A 15,727-nucleotide genomic window follows, 5' to 3' on the forward strand; every position below is an offset into this window, starting at 1 on the left:
GTTTATTTAAGCTAATTATTAAATTACGATTAAAAGTATTGGACTGGTAATTTTCGAATTTATTTCAGGTATAATAAAACGTTTCATTTTTATAATTTTGATTTAATAAAAACAACATTTGTAGTAATACAAAATAGTGTACGCATTGCTGAGCTAAAGGTTACCCGGGTCGGGTAATTGAATGCCGCCAAACAGCATATTGACTGCAGTATTTTGTAAAGCTTATTTTGTTGTATTCGTATATGTGTTCCATTGTTTTGTGTCACTCGATTTTTATTAATTAATGTCAGTAGTACACATTTGTCTCAATATTATTTATTATAATTATAGTCATAATACATATGTATATTTGAAGAGAAAACAAAAATTTGACTGATTTTCAAATCGGATAACAAAATATATAATATCTTTCTCTCTCTATTGAGTTTTATTGAGTAAATTATTATGTATAAAATATCATTAGATAAGACAGTATTGAGTTTCTCTTAAAACTTACAACTTTTTTAGTTTTAAGTCGATGTATTATTACATTTTGTTTCAATTTAAAAATATATATATAAATGTCATTCCAATAGATTTTACTATAGATTTGTTTTGAGAGTGATTGCCTTTCTCTCTTATGTGGAGTCGGTGTCAGACTCAGTCCGATACCCTAAATTTAAGTACTGAATATATTTATCTCACATTTTTATGCCCTCTCATTGTTGGACTCAAGTTATTTGAAATTAAACGCACTGTTTTAAGTACTTTAATTGTCACTTATCTGATAAAATGAGGGATAGCAGACTGATTGTCTGAAACTTTATGTGTGTGTTAACTATAAAGTGCCGATAATAACAAATACAATATGGAAGTTACTATTTATAATATTAGGCAATACAATGTAACAATAATATGACTGTAGTATGACTATCAATATATTAGTTAGTTTAATAGTTATGCTAAAAGGTCGTACATTTTTGCACCTTCATTACAGCTAAAAACAGTTTACCCATAAAAACTATTTTTTCATTTCAATAGATATAACGTCTGTAACTGTATTACCAATTGAAAACAATCATTTTACTTATAAACGCAAAATTATAATGATATAAATGCCTTTAAGTGTATTCCCATTATTGATAAATCATAATAAATGCTTTTAAATATTATCTCTTTCGTGTAGTTTTAATACATTCAATAGCCTATAGTTATACATCACACAATCATTACTGAATTGATTTTACAGTATACTATATGGTATCTGTTGTGTTAAAATACATATTATACTGTATATTGAGTTTCAATGGTTTCTTCAATATATATTCAATAATTCCTTTTCTATTCAACAATTTAGATATATTGAGAACACAAAGTGCCGACCACTTGAATATTCAGTAATCACTCACTTATTTTTCTGGCCTGTAGTTATGTTTGCGCTCGTTTAGTTCAAACAACCACCCGATCAAACAATCGATTGATATAGTTATTCAAGTTATATGTAAATACCGATGATTTCGGTCTTTATTTGTTTTGATTTGCAATTTATTTTCCATATTCTCACTACTAATACCATAATTCACAGTTATATTGTATAAATGTATCAATGATTACATCACCCCAACAGTGCTCTAAGTATGTCCTTCATAGTTATTTTGTTTTTCTTTTGCAATGTATTGCAAACGAGTATCACATTTGTAGTCATATTTGTGTGCAAACAGAGATATAGAGACACAAAAAAAAAAGTTGATATTATAATATAGATATTAATAATAAATACATTTATATTAATTTTTTTATATCACGTTGTTTTTTCAGTTAAAAAAAACATTGCTTAACAGTTATAGCCATTGAAATGTTTTCAAATAAATAAGAAAATTATTGAATAAAATTAATTGATAGTGGAAAGTAATACAACATTTGGAATACCAGTTAATCAATCAATCAATCGTTTTGATCGTTGAAAACGCGTTTGACTTCCAAAACACTAAAATTGCAATACAATTGACTGAACACTGGATCTGACCGTTGATTTAGTGACCACTTCTTCATCACTTTAAGTTGTGTTATAATATGACTAAATGTATTTATATTAATGATAAGCTTTATAAAATAAGCTATTTTACTTATACCAAATTTGAAAGAGAAATTCAAAAAGATAGTAAACGAGCCATAGATATTTTTTGTAAAAAATTTCACTTAAAATACCAATTTATTTATTGTAATTACTATTATCAAAGCATTAATGGTAATGATTTCGAGCTATTTGTTAAATATAAATTAGTAGTTCAATCCTTTACAGACATAAAAATAGAAATATCTACAGAAAATAAAAATTATAAAACTGAAATTTATCATCAAGCAGCTGTACAACTACACAAACAATTTTTTAAGATAAACAAAATAGATAAAACTAATAGTCAAATTAAAAAAATAAATAAACAAAATAAAAATAAAATAAATAAAACCAAAAATAAAAAAAAATAAAATAAAATAACAACCTAAAAATATATGTACTTAATATAAAATTTATAATCAGTATATAAAATAAATTATTTCTATTTTATAACTAAATATAAATAAAAAAAAATTATTTAAAACACTCCCTTACTTATTATTTTATTATTTTTATTATATGTAATAAATTAATTAATTAAACATTCTAGTAATTTATTAACCATTAAATCATCAAAGGATTTAATGAGTGCTTACAATGCATTGCTTTTTAAAGTTATGTTTTAATGCTTTCATAGCGTTTTACATATTATATTTATTAATTTTATTGTGAATACACTGATATTAAGAGGTTTTTCGATGATATACTTAATTATACTGATATTAGACATAATTATTAATGATTTCCATCAAAATTAATTATAGATTAGGATTAACGAGACATTTTTTTTGTTAGCAAAAGTCGTCAAAAGCGAGAGTTAGCTAAATTTTTAACGGTATTGAGTGCAGCCGTTAGCGGCCAGTATTAGTGCACTCAATCTCGCAAACAATTCCTGCATTACTCCTGTAGTTAGTAAATGTATTGACTTGTTTGAAATATTGCTAATATTTGGTCAAAAAATGTATTATTTGTTTGGATTGATTCTCTGTAAAATGATTATTTCTTAGACGTTAACGATTTGTATTATGCATTTGGCAAACAAACTCACTATTTATGTGCATTACTTGACATGAGATCTGAATGCTATATCATATAACAATGACACACATTATCACTACTATTATCATTGCATTTATTATTGTCTAAGTCAGCCGTTGAGATGCATGAGCTGTGCTTTTAATAAAATGTTTGTGTGGATCGCACAGTCTATTGAAAGCTAATTTGAATAACAAATGATATCATATATAATATGACTAATGATTGCATTAATTATTTGTTGTTATCTTTGAATTATTAATGAAATACTTTGTGACATTTATTCTAATGAAATGGGAGTTACATATAAGCAGTTAAGGGTTAAGATAAAGTGGGGACAGTGGGGGTATATGGGATGTACTGTTTAAGGGCTTACCACCTCTGCATTGGTATATCTGTGAAAATCTTGAAAGTTGAGCGTCAGTCTAGAAAAGGATGGTATGTGTGTTCACTTAGGTGTATGTCATGTAAATGCCATTCATATGGTATGAATGAAAGCAAAGATATCGATATTTTGCGGTCATTTAGTTATCAAATGTTTGTAACAAACTTTTTGTTAGAGTCGTCGCTCAAAGGCTTTTTTGTTATTAGATTTTTCAAACAATAAACAAACAAAAAAAAAAGTGATAAAAAGTTTTAGAGAACATTCATTTTCAATAATTATATTATAAAATACTTACATATTATTAACAAATAGTCTATTTTGAATCACTTGATTATCTCTAATTTAAGTATGAATTTTGGATTTATGGCATCATTTGTTTGTTTGATTCAAAGTTTTCTATATATAGCTTTAATTGAATCAATGACGTACTCTCCCGACTCTCGATACTTGTGAGGCACTGACTGTTAGTTTTCGTATTAGTTGTATATTAGCTTTGTATGAGATAATAAAAAATAGGGAATAGCCTGTAGGCACTAAACAATGTTCCCCTCATTGTGAATAAGGCAGGTGACTGTTCATACCATACCATACATACATAGTACATACGTAGGACTACCCGTTTGAGTTGAAAACTAACTCTCATTCACTATCGATCCCTAAATTTCTCTCCTCACTCGCTATCGACCCTCTTTTTAATTTGTATGGCTCTAACAATTGCATCTAAATATAGCCATAAACTGTGTCTAAAAAGCACTCAATTGGCAACTGAATGCCTATATATATCTGTATCTGTCATTTGCATACATCTGTGTGTCTGAGCCTGTGATCAACCAGAATCTAATTATGTCTAGCAATTCCTTTCAATAGAGCAATAGAACACACACACATATAACACCGGATGTACTCGAATGCTCCTTAACTATTCTCGAGTTCGAAAACTAGGTCTCTCTTTCTCTCACTCTCTCTCTTATGAGTGAAAATCATAACAAACTTTTGTTGTAAATTCTGTGCCATAACTTATACCGTATATACTGTACAATGAGATAATATATACAGTTTATGTATGTTGAAGTATGTGTGATATGATGTGCACTGAGAATATCCATCAGTGCTGTGCTGACGGTATTCATTTGAATGACCTCTTGAAAACTTGTTTCAGTAGACAGACTTCTGGCACTCGGAGAGGGATAGGGAGAGAGTGATTGGAAAGTTGGCTAACAATAGACCAAAAACGGAAACAGATTTTACATATTATGTATGCAAACAAGGGGTGCAATCATTCAGTCATTTGAATAGCACTGATATACAGACACACAAACACAATGACTGTATTAAATGCAATTCACAGTCAAAGAGAGCAGATTTGTTGGACTATTTTAAAGCTGATATCAGGTTCCGTGAAAACAGAGATACTTTTACTCTCTTTTTCTCTCTCTCTCCTGTCCTCATCAACCGATATTGTGTGTCGTTTATTATTTGTGTATTTCCCACTCAATCTCCCGTTCCTTTCTACTCAAATGTCGAGTGCTTTCTTGATTTTCATTTGCATTGCAAAATTTTTTATTAGACAGACATAATTCAGAGATCATACATATTAGTCTAGAATTATTGTGGGATCATATGTTGAGCGACTGACTCTATAGTACTGTACACTAACGGTGCTCTCATTGTCGGAGCACTTGATGGCGATAAGTAAATCGTTTGTATTTTGAAAAGTTTACTATTTAAGTTTTACACACACATAAAAAGCTGATAAAATGATAACAAATTTTGTAGCAATTTTTTATACTATTTTCCCTGCATTTTCATTATATTACAATTTACAATATATCTTAATAGAAAGTGAGTGATATATATATATAGTATCGTTTATAATATATACTATACGGTATATTGTAGTTAGTAACTGTAGTATATGGAGAATTTATATAAAAATACATACAATATATACCGGGATATATATATTATAATTTTCATTGAATACACGATTCAATGGTTATTTTAATCGATGTCATGAATACTACATTTTTTCTGTATTACATGTGAAACCCGGTTACACTAATTCACTCATTAGGAGCACATTTATGGCACTTTAATTTGCTTTCAAATCAAATTAAACTTATGTTTTTGAGAAATTTATATCTTTGAAAAAAAAATTATTACAATTTTTGACAATCCCTTGACAACACACACCTACACCAACCAATACATCTACCATTTCTTAAACTATACGCTATATAATATATCATACCTAAAATGCTAACCAATGACCTGTTATAACCCAGTACTTGATGAATTTGTCGTATGCTTTAAAAGCATAAACTAAAACATAAATAATTTTAAAATCGATATAAGTTGTAAATCCATGTAAACTAAGTTTAAACTGTTTTAATTGAGTTATTTTGTTTTAAAATCATTGATAAAATGCAGTCAAAAATCAGTTGCTGTGAACAGAAAAGATTGACAAAACCTGAAAACAAAAATCAAAATAAATGTTTTTATAGTGATTTTAATACAACATTAACTGCTTAGACAGCAATTTGCGATCTCATTGTTGCTCTTCACGCGTATCCATCAGTTAATTGTTGACTATTTTTACTCAATGAATGCATTACTAATTCTAGCTATGATTTTAATATTTATTAATGAATTAAACACTTATTAAAATGTTTTTTAAAATAGACAGTAATTGAAATAACTCGACAACAAATAGATTTTAAATTTTAAGTAATGATATAAATTCATTGTTTTTGTTATTATATATTCACAAAAAAAATAATAAAAATTTAGTAAATAATTATGCAATGAATTCAGACATTTTAACAAAAGAAATCAACGATAGCGTAGAGAGTAGAGAGTGAAAGCACCAGCATTACCATATATCTATAATATGTTAATCCATGACTAGATTTTTAATTTAAAAATAAATATTGTTATGGTATCAAAATTTTTTATAACATAATTATCTAACATAATAAAAAAAAATCTCAATAATATTTAAAAAAAAAATAAAAAAATAAATATACACATAAATTTTACTAATTACTATTTATATTACAGACCAAATATTCCGAACCCAACCAATTCCTTTGCACCATCTTTCCCAAGTTTTCCCAAAAGTATCCAAATTTTAATTAAAATAAAATTTTAATCAAATTTATCATAAATAATTAATTTTATAACAATAATGAATGTAATATACACTAAAGACTGTGAAGTGAATGCCACTATTCAAAGAAACTGTATAATTATTGATATTATAAGTAATCTCAATAATAACTATAGAGTAAATTACAAAGAAGAACAAGATATTAGATTAAGTTTACATCACAGTAAAGATAATTATTATTATGAACTCTATAGTTTTGGAGATTTTACTTATAATAAAAATACAATTCATTTCTTAATTAAACAAAAATACAAACCTAAAAGACCACCAATTGGACTTAAGTATATGTTAATCAATTATAGACACATAATAGAAATGTATTATAAAACTAATGATATTCAAACATTATCAAAATATAATACACCAGACCTAAGCGATGAATTGATAGAAATTATTATAAGAAATAATAATTTAATTAAAAATAATTATGATAAATATTTGAAAATAAATTATTGTCCATTTTGTGACCATTTTAAAAGTACAAATATTTCTAATACTAAGGAGCATTTGCTGAATGAACTAAGTTTGAGCACAGATTGTAAAATACATAAAAATATAAATTATGTAAAAACTGATTGGATTAATCAGTTTATATACAACACAAACAAATTCAATTACAAATTATATTATTGTCAACTATGTCAAACAAACTATAATCAAATAGATAATTTTTCACTTAAAAATACCTTCTTAATATTAGAACATTTTAATAATCACTATAATTTTAAAACCCTCATTTGTTTACTTTGTATAGACTCAGAAACATATGTTGCCAATGATATCGGATTTGCAATTATTCATTTTAAGACGCATTTGAATTCATTGAATAATAATTTATCCAATGAAATCAGTAAATTTTATTATGGTGATAATATAACCATAAATCTACTTAACTTCTTATTTACCAATTATATTATATTACCAGAATCAATAATTGAAAAAAATATTAAAATTAAATGTTTAGATAACTATCCAAATTCAAAAATATACAACTCAGTTGATTTTATTAGTAAATCCTTAAATATTGTAAAAGATTTCACTATTAAAAGTAATTTAGACAGTATTATATTTAAAAACTCTGAATTAACGACAAAATTAAATACAACTCATTTAAAATGTAAAAAATTTTCAAATAAAAAATGTTTAAAAAGGTTAAATAAAGTTAAGTTATCAGGGACAAAGAATGTTAAGATATGGTTAGAAAATAATGAAAATTTTAGAAAATCATTTTCTAAAATTAGTATATCAGTTAGCACATCGGATTATACAGTTAAAAAATTTACAAATAAATACGAATTGTCGTTAAAAGAGTTATAAAATATAATTATTTGTCCTGAATTGTATTTAGAATTTGATAGTAATTATTTATTTGAATTATCAAAAAATATATGGCTAAAGCAAGACTTTGTAGATGGTTTCTTGTATATAGCCCAAAATTTTGTTGACAAATATGATTGTCTCGTATTACTTTCCACTGAAGTAAATACTATTATTAATCCTAGAAATGATTTTACCAAAATTCTAAGGCGGCATCACCATTACATAAATAACACAAAAATATTAATTTTTCCAATAATTTACAATAAACATTGGTTATTATTGCTATATAATAAACAAAAAAACACACTGTATAATTATGATTCAATGCTTAAGTCTCGATATACACAAACCAATTGTCACAATCAAATAATTAAATACATTCAAACTGTTTTCAATAAGACACCAGAATTTATAATTGAAAATTGTTTAATACAATTTGATAATAATTCTTGTGGATTATTTATGATATATAATTTATGTATGTATTTAAAATTAGCCGAAGAAGACACGTTCCTTGACGTTAATAGATTTAGAATATTTATGTTAAACGTAATAATTGATAATAATTATCAAAATTGTAATTTATTCTTATAGGTTTTAACGTCAGAATCATTGTGTAATAAAATAATAATAAAATTTTTTATAAATAATCAAAATATGTCTCATTTAATATTAACTTTAAAACATAATTGTAACATAAAATGTAAACAATATGAACAACATCGACCACCTACTCCTGAGTTGCCAAAGCTTACATCTTCTGATTTACGTCCATTTGAAAAAACAATTCATAATTTAAACAAACAATTTAATAAAGAATATTTTTTCAGAAAGGATATTAACTTCGGTGATCAGTATGTGTTAAATGACAATAATCTATCAGCAATATTTATTTGGACCAATTAAAGAAGATGACAATAGAGAACGTATGAAATTTCTTGTATGTTCAAGTTTGCTTAAAAAAAGATCATTGAAATATAAACTTACTTCAGATTATACAAAAGTTTGTATTAATAACTATTATAAAACTAACTTTTTACCACCTGTTTATTATATACCTAATTATTCACATAACTTAAATAAAATCATTAATAACAATTTTTCACTAATTAATAAAAATAAAATCAAATTTATTTGTGTATACTGTAATTATAAATGTAAAGACAGCAAAGAGTTTATTAATCATCTAAATAAAGAAATGGATAATGAGATACAACATATTTGTAATAATTATTGTGTAGAAATGTGTATAAATCATATACATAGCAAAAACGACAATAACATTAATTTGAATCAGTGTAAACATATATGTATTATTAAAAGTTTTAATAATATCATCAAAACAAAACTTACTAATAATTTTATTAACAATCATAAAACATATAAATTCTGTGCTTATTGTCAAGGATTGACCAGTCGAACTGAACTGAAAAAACTAATTAAAACAAAAAATATAATTGAATTATTAAAAACTTTTTACAATCACATTAATATGAAATCTGTGTTATGTTTGTTGTGTCGTGCGAAATATTTTAGTCAATACAAAAATGGACATTCTATTGAACATTATATTACAAATGATTTAAGCATTATTATTGATCATTTGATATCACATCATGTGACCGATATCCAAGAACCTCTACATCTGGAAGTCTCTACATTTAATTATGGTGATGACATCACAATCGACGCTCTGGCATGGATTAGACAGTACGTCTACGATGTTGGAGTAACTAAAATTGAAGAAATCATCAAAAACAACATCAAGAAAGCATCACCGGATTCAGTTGTCTATTCATCACTAACAAAGGCGATTTCGGATATTGGGACACTGGGTGAATTTAATTCGTTTTATACCATACCTACTGAAGATGATAACATAGCAGCCGATGATATAATCAATGACTTATTTAATAAACTTAATTAATATTTTAAACTTACTTATATAACCTTATAAACTGGTGTGGATAGGTGTCCCGCTTTCCGTTGGCGGTCATCCAACCTTTTATTGGTTGTTAGTCGGTCGTCTGATCAATGAATTAAACTAGCAATTGCTCATGAAACAATTTATTCACATATAGTTTAAGTAATACAATACAATTATATTAAAACAAAAACAATTGGACAATACGATATTGAAAACTGACAATTATAATTATGACATTTTGAAACAATAATTGCTAAGTAGTACCCGAGACTTGTTAACTAACTTAACTTAACTTGACTGCCTCTCTCCATAGTTATACCGGACCGGCAACAGAATCGTGCGCACCAATCCAGCAGCCGGTCCAAATACAGGTATGGGAGGCATCAGTTGATCGCATACCTTACTATATATGTCTATGACTGCACAAATCAGTTACCACGTAAACAAATACTGTTACAAATGCCATCCAATCAGTGTCGATCGTCCCCGATCGACATAAAAGCTTATTTTATAGTAATACAATAGATAATATAAGCAGAATAAAATAAACGATTATATTAGCTTTATAATTATAATAACACGTGTAATCCAAAAATCCGACGTCGAACATCTTTTCTAGTCGGTCATCGATATCGATATACCGTCGATCAGGACATCTTTCCCAATCGACAAATAACATCGACCTAATATCCAATTAAGTCGAACACGACTTACAACACCTCAGGCGTCCCCTGGTGAAGCGTCTCCCATATGGACACCACGAAAGCTCGCATACGGGATGGTCAGTACTGAATAAACATCAGCCGCCGCTGATAACTGGACTTAGTCCCCAGGAGTCATAAACAACTCCTAATTCTCGTTATATTACAAATATCTTATACCAAATAAAATCTTTATAAAATAACAAATTTTTTTTTGTCTTATGTGTAAAATGTGTATGTGTGTGATTTCAACATAAAGAAAGGGTTCTAACGGACGACCGGCATTGACTTCACCGAGAACGTCTGCAAGCAAACCTTATTGTTAAACGTCGACCCACCCATCGCTTGATTTCGAATGACAAGCGATGGGTCCACTTGACTGACTTGGGTCGCTTTTTCCATKAGTCGTCTTGGCAATTATGCGGAATTCAACTTCATCTTCCGCGTCCAAAACTGGGTAATTAAATTCTGGCTGTGTTACAGGTTGAAGATTGACCCTTGTCCATTGGGATTTGTTGCTATTGTTGGTGTTCAGTGTTTGGACTATATATTCAGCTTCCAGCGTGTTTTCAAATTTCTCCCATCCTATTTGAAGATACTTTTCATCTCTTTTTATTAGGTAAGGTTTTCCAGGTTTATTGTTATAATGACCAGTAAATTTTATCCTTTTGTCCTTTGTTGTAGGTTTTTGCTGAGGATTGTTTTCAGAAATTCCGTTGGCCATCCGCTTATTGGGTTCAGGTAGTTGATAATCATTGCTGATTGCATGAATTTTGCTTCCTAAGGGATCCTTGGACGTTGCTCTGAATTGGTAGCTTTGGCCACGCCGTAATTTGGAATATCCGTACATATCGTCGTCGACACAACACCGTCCTATAAATGTCCAGGCTTGCTGTGAGCTGATGCGTATTTCTATATCAAATGTCGCGTTTCTTCTGTACTCCAGAGGTATAGTATCCCAACTTAACAGGACCGTTGTATCATCTACTTCTTGAACGTGTATCTCATAATTTTCAGTCTTTTCGTCTTTGTCTTGTTTTTGTTGATTATCGGCGGTTTCAATTGTCTCTTGTTTTTGCTTTTTAAACTCCCGTTTCGGCCATTCGTTTAGTTTTCTTTTGTGATGGAGTGACGCCAGTAAATCAAAGTGTGAACTTAGGCACGGAATATAAACACCATTATCTAATTGTTCGACTTGTTCGGGTGATACTGCTATTTTGTTAATAACAGAGTCGTCTTTGATAGCATCGTATTGATCGCCTTTAGAAGGTGAGTTTATTTCAACTGTATAATTTTTGTTGTCTTCGACTTCCGATAGTCTATCAATTAAGTTTTCTTCTGTCGTCTCGTTGATGTCAGTTTCAGTATTTTTATCCGAAACATCGGGCGTTGATGTGGGAACTCCAGACAATATTCTCTTGGATTTATTAATATATCGACTGATGACAGTTTTGCATTTTATGCATTGACATCGATGTCCCTGGCCACGTGTACATAAATTGCTGTTGTCATCTTCTAATAATTTTCTGCTATATTTCCATGCATTTCGTCTAGAATTTTGGAACCAAATTTCAATTGATCTTTGATTGCGATTCAATACTCTTGATAAGTTTTCCAAATCAGTTGAAGTTGGATACGGGTTTGTTTCAATGAAACCACGCAATATCTTTAACTGGAAATCTGAACATTTGGTGCCTCTACTTCTTGTATCTGACAATCGATCTTTTATTATCTGAATTTGTTGATTTTCTATTGGATTCAGATGATCTTCCATTATTATCTGGATATCGTTTCTTGATTTCAGATGATCTTCCATTACTCTGGTGATCGTCAGTATTTTCAGTCGATCACTGTTACTATATAGTGATCTTCAGTATCTTCAGATGATATACTGTTACTATCTGGTGATCTTCAGATGATATACTGTTACTATCTGATGATCTTCAGTATCTTTAGACAATATACTGCTACTATCAGGTGATCTTCAGTATCTTCAGATGATATACTGTTACCTTCGGGTTGTCTTCAGTATCTTCAGATGATATACTGTTAATATCGGGTGATCTTCAGTATCTTCAGATGATCTACTGCTACTATCAAGTGATCTTCAGTATCTTCAGATGATATACTGTTACTATTTGGTGATCTTCAGTATCTTCAGATGATATACTGTTACTATCAGGTCATCTTCAGTGTCTTCAGACAATATACTGCTACTATCAGGTTATCTTCAGTATCTTCAGATGATATACTGATACTATTTGGTGATCTTCAGTATCTTCAGAAGATCTACTGCTACTATCAGGTTATCTTCAGTATCTTCAGATGATATACTGTTACCATCAGGTCATCTTCAGTGTCTTCAGACAATATACTGCTACTATCAGGTTATCTTCAGTATCTTCAGATGATATACTATTACTTTCGGGTTATCTTCAGTATCTTCAGATGATATACTGATACTATTTGGTGATCTTCAGTATCTCCAGAAGATCTACTGCTACTATCAGGTTATCTTCAGTATCTTCAGATGATATACTGTTAATATCGGGTGATCTTCAGTATCTTCAGATGATCTACTGCTACTATCAAGTGATCTTCAGTATCTTCAGATGATATACTGTTACCATCTGGTGAWCTTCAGTATCTTCAGACGATCTACTGCTACTATCAAGTGATCTTCAGTATCTTCARATGATATACTGCTACTATCAGGTTATCTTTAGTATCTTCAGATGATATACTGTTACTTTCGGGTTGTCTTCACTATCTTCAGATGATATACTGTTAATATCGGGTGATCTTCAGTATCTTCAGATGATATACTGTTACTATTTGGTGATCTTCAGTATCTTCAGATGATCTACTGCTACTATCAAGTGATCTTCAGTATCTTCAGATGATATACTGTTAATATCGGGTGATCTTCAGTATCTTCAGATGATATACTGATACTATTTGGTGATCTTCAGTATCTTCAGAAGATCTACTGCTACTATCAGGTTATCTTCAGTATCTTCAGATGATATACTGTTACTATTTGGTGATCTTCAGTATCTTCAGATGATATACTGTTACTATCAGGTCATCTTCAGTGTCTTCAGACAATATACTGCTACTATCAGGTTATCTTCAGTATCTTCAGATGATATACTGTTACTATTTGGTGATCTTCAGTATCTTCAGAAGATCTACTGCTACTATCAGGTTATCTTCAGTATCTTCAGAAGATCTACTGCTACTATCAGGTTATCTTCAGTATCTTCAGATGATATACTGTTACCTTCGGGTTGTTTTCAGTATCTTCAGATGATCTACTGCTACTATCAAGTGATCTTCAGTATCTTCAGATGATATACTGCTACTATCAAGTGATCTTCAGTATCTTCAGATGATATACTGTTACTATTTGGTGATCTTCAGTATCTTCAGATGATATACTGTTAATATCGGGTGATCTTCAGTATCTTCAGATGATATACTGTTACTATTTGGTGATCTTCAGTATCTTTAGATGATATACTGTTAATATCGGGTGATCTTCAGTATCTTCAGATGATATACTGTTACTATTTGGTGATCTTCAGTATCTTCAGATGATATACTGTTAATATCGGGTGATCTTCAGTATCTTCAGATGATATACTGTTACTATCTGATGATCTTCAATCTCTACAGACAATATACCGCTATTATCAAGTGATCTTCAGTATCTTCAGATGATATACTTTTACTATCTGGTGATCTTCAGTATCTTCGGACGATCTACTGCTACTATCAAGTGATCTTCAGTCTCTTCAAATGATATACTGTTAATATCGGGTTATCTTCAGTCTCTTCAGACAATATACCGCTACTATCAGGTAACCTTCAGTATCTTCAGATGATATACTGTTACTATCCGGTGATCTTCAGTATCTTCAGATGATATACTGTTACTATTTGGTGATCTTCAGTATCTTGGGATGATATACTGTTACTATTTGGTGATCTTCAGTATCTTCAGATGATATACTGTTAATATCGGGTGATCTTCAGTCTTTTCAGATGACTTACTGTTACTATCAAGTGATCTTCAGTATCTTCAGATGATATACTTTTACTATCTGGTGATCTTCAGTATCTTCGGACGATCTACTGCTACTATCAAGTGATCTTCAGTCTCTTCAAATGATATACTGTTAATATCGGGTTATCTTCAGTCTCTTCAGACAATATACCGCTACTATCAGGTAACCTTCAGTATCTTCAGATGATATACTGTTACTATCCGGTGATCTTCAGTATCTTCAGATGATATACTGTTACCATCTGGTGATCTTCAGTATCTTCAGATGATATACTGTTACTATCTGGTGATCTTCAGTATCTTCAGATGATATACTGTTACTATTTGGTGATCTTCAGTATCTTGGGATGATATACTATTACTATTTGGTGATCTTCAGTATCTTCAGATGATATACTGTTACTATTTGGTGATCTTCAGTATCTTCAGATGATATACTGTTAATATCGGGTGATCTTCAGTCTTTTCAGATGACCTACTGTTACTATCAAGTGATCTTCAGTATCTTCAGATGATATACTGATATAATCGGGTGATCTTCAGTATCTTCAGATGATATACTGATACTATCGGGTGATCTTCAGTATCTTCAGATGATATACTGATACCATCTGGTGAACTTCAGTCTCTTCAAATGATATACTGTTAATATCGGGTTATCTTCAGTATCTTCAGACAATATACCGCTACTATCAGGTAACCTTCAGTATCTTCAGATGATATACTGTTACTATCCGGTGATCTTCAGTATCTTCAGATGATATACTGTTACCATCTGGTGATCTTCAGTATCTTCAGATGATATACTGTTAATATCGGGTGATCTTCAGTATCTTCAGATGATATACTGTTACTATTTGGTGATCTTCAGTATCTTGGGATGATATACTATTACTATTTGGTGATCTTCAGTATCTTCAGATGATATACTATTACTATTTGGTGATCTTCAGTATCTTCAGATGATATACTGTTACTATTTGGTGATCTTCAGTATCTTCAGATGATATACTGTTAATATCGGGT

Source organism: Oppia nitens, unplaced genomic scaffold (assembly GCF_028296485.1).
Source record: "Oppia nitens isolate AA-2021 unplaced genomic scaffold, nextdenovo-longstitch-racon4-pilon3 scaffold1_pilon_pilon_pilon, whole genome shotgun sequence".
Lineage (NCBI taxonomy): Eukaryota > Metazoa > Arthropoda > Arachnida > Sarcoptiformes > Oppiidae > Oppia > Oppia nitens.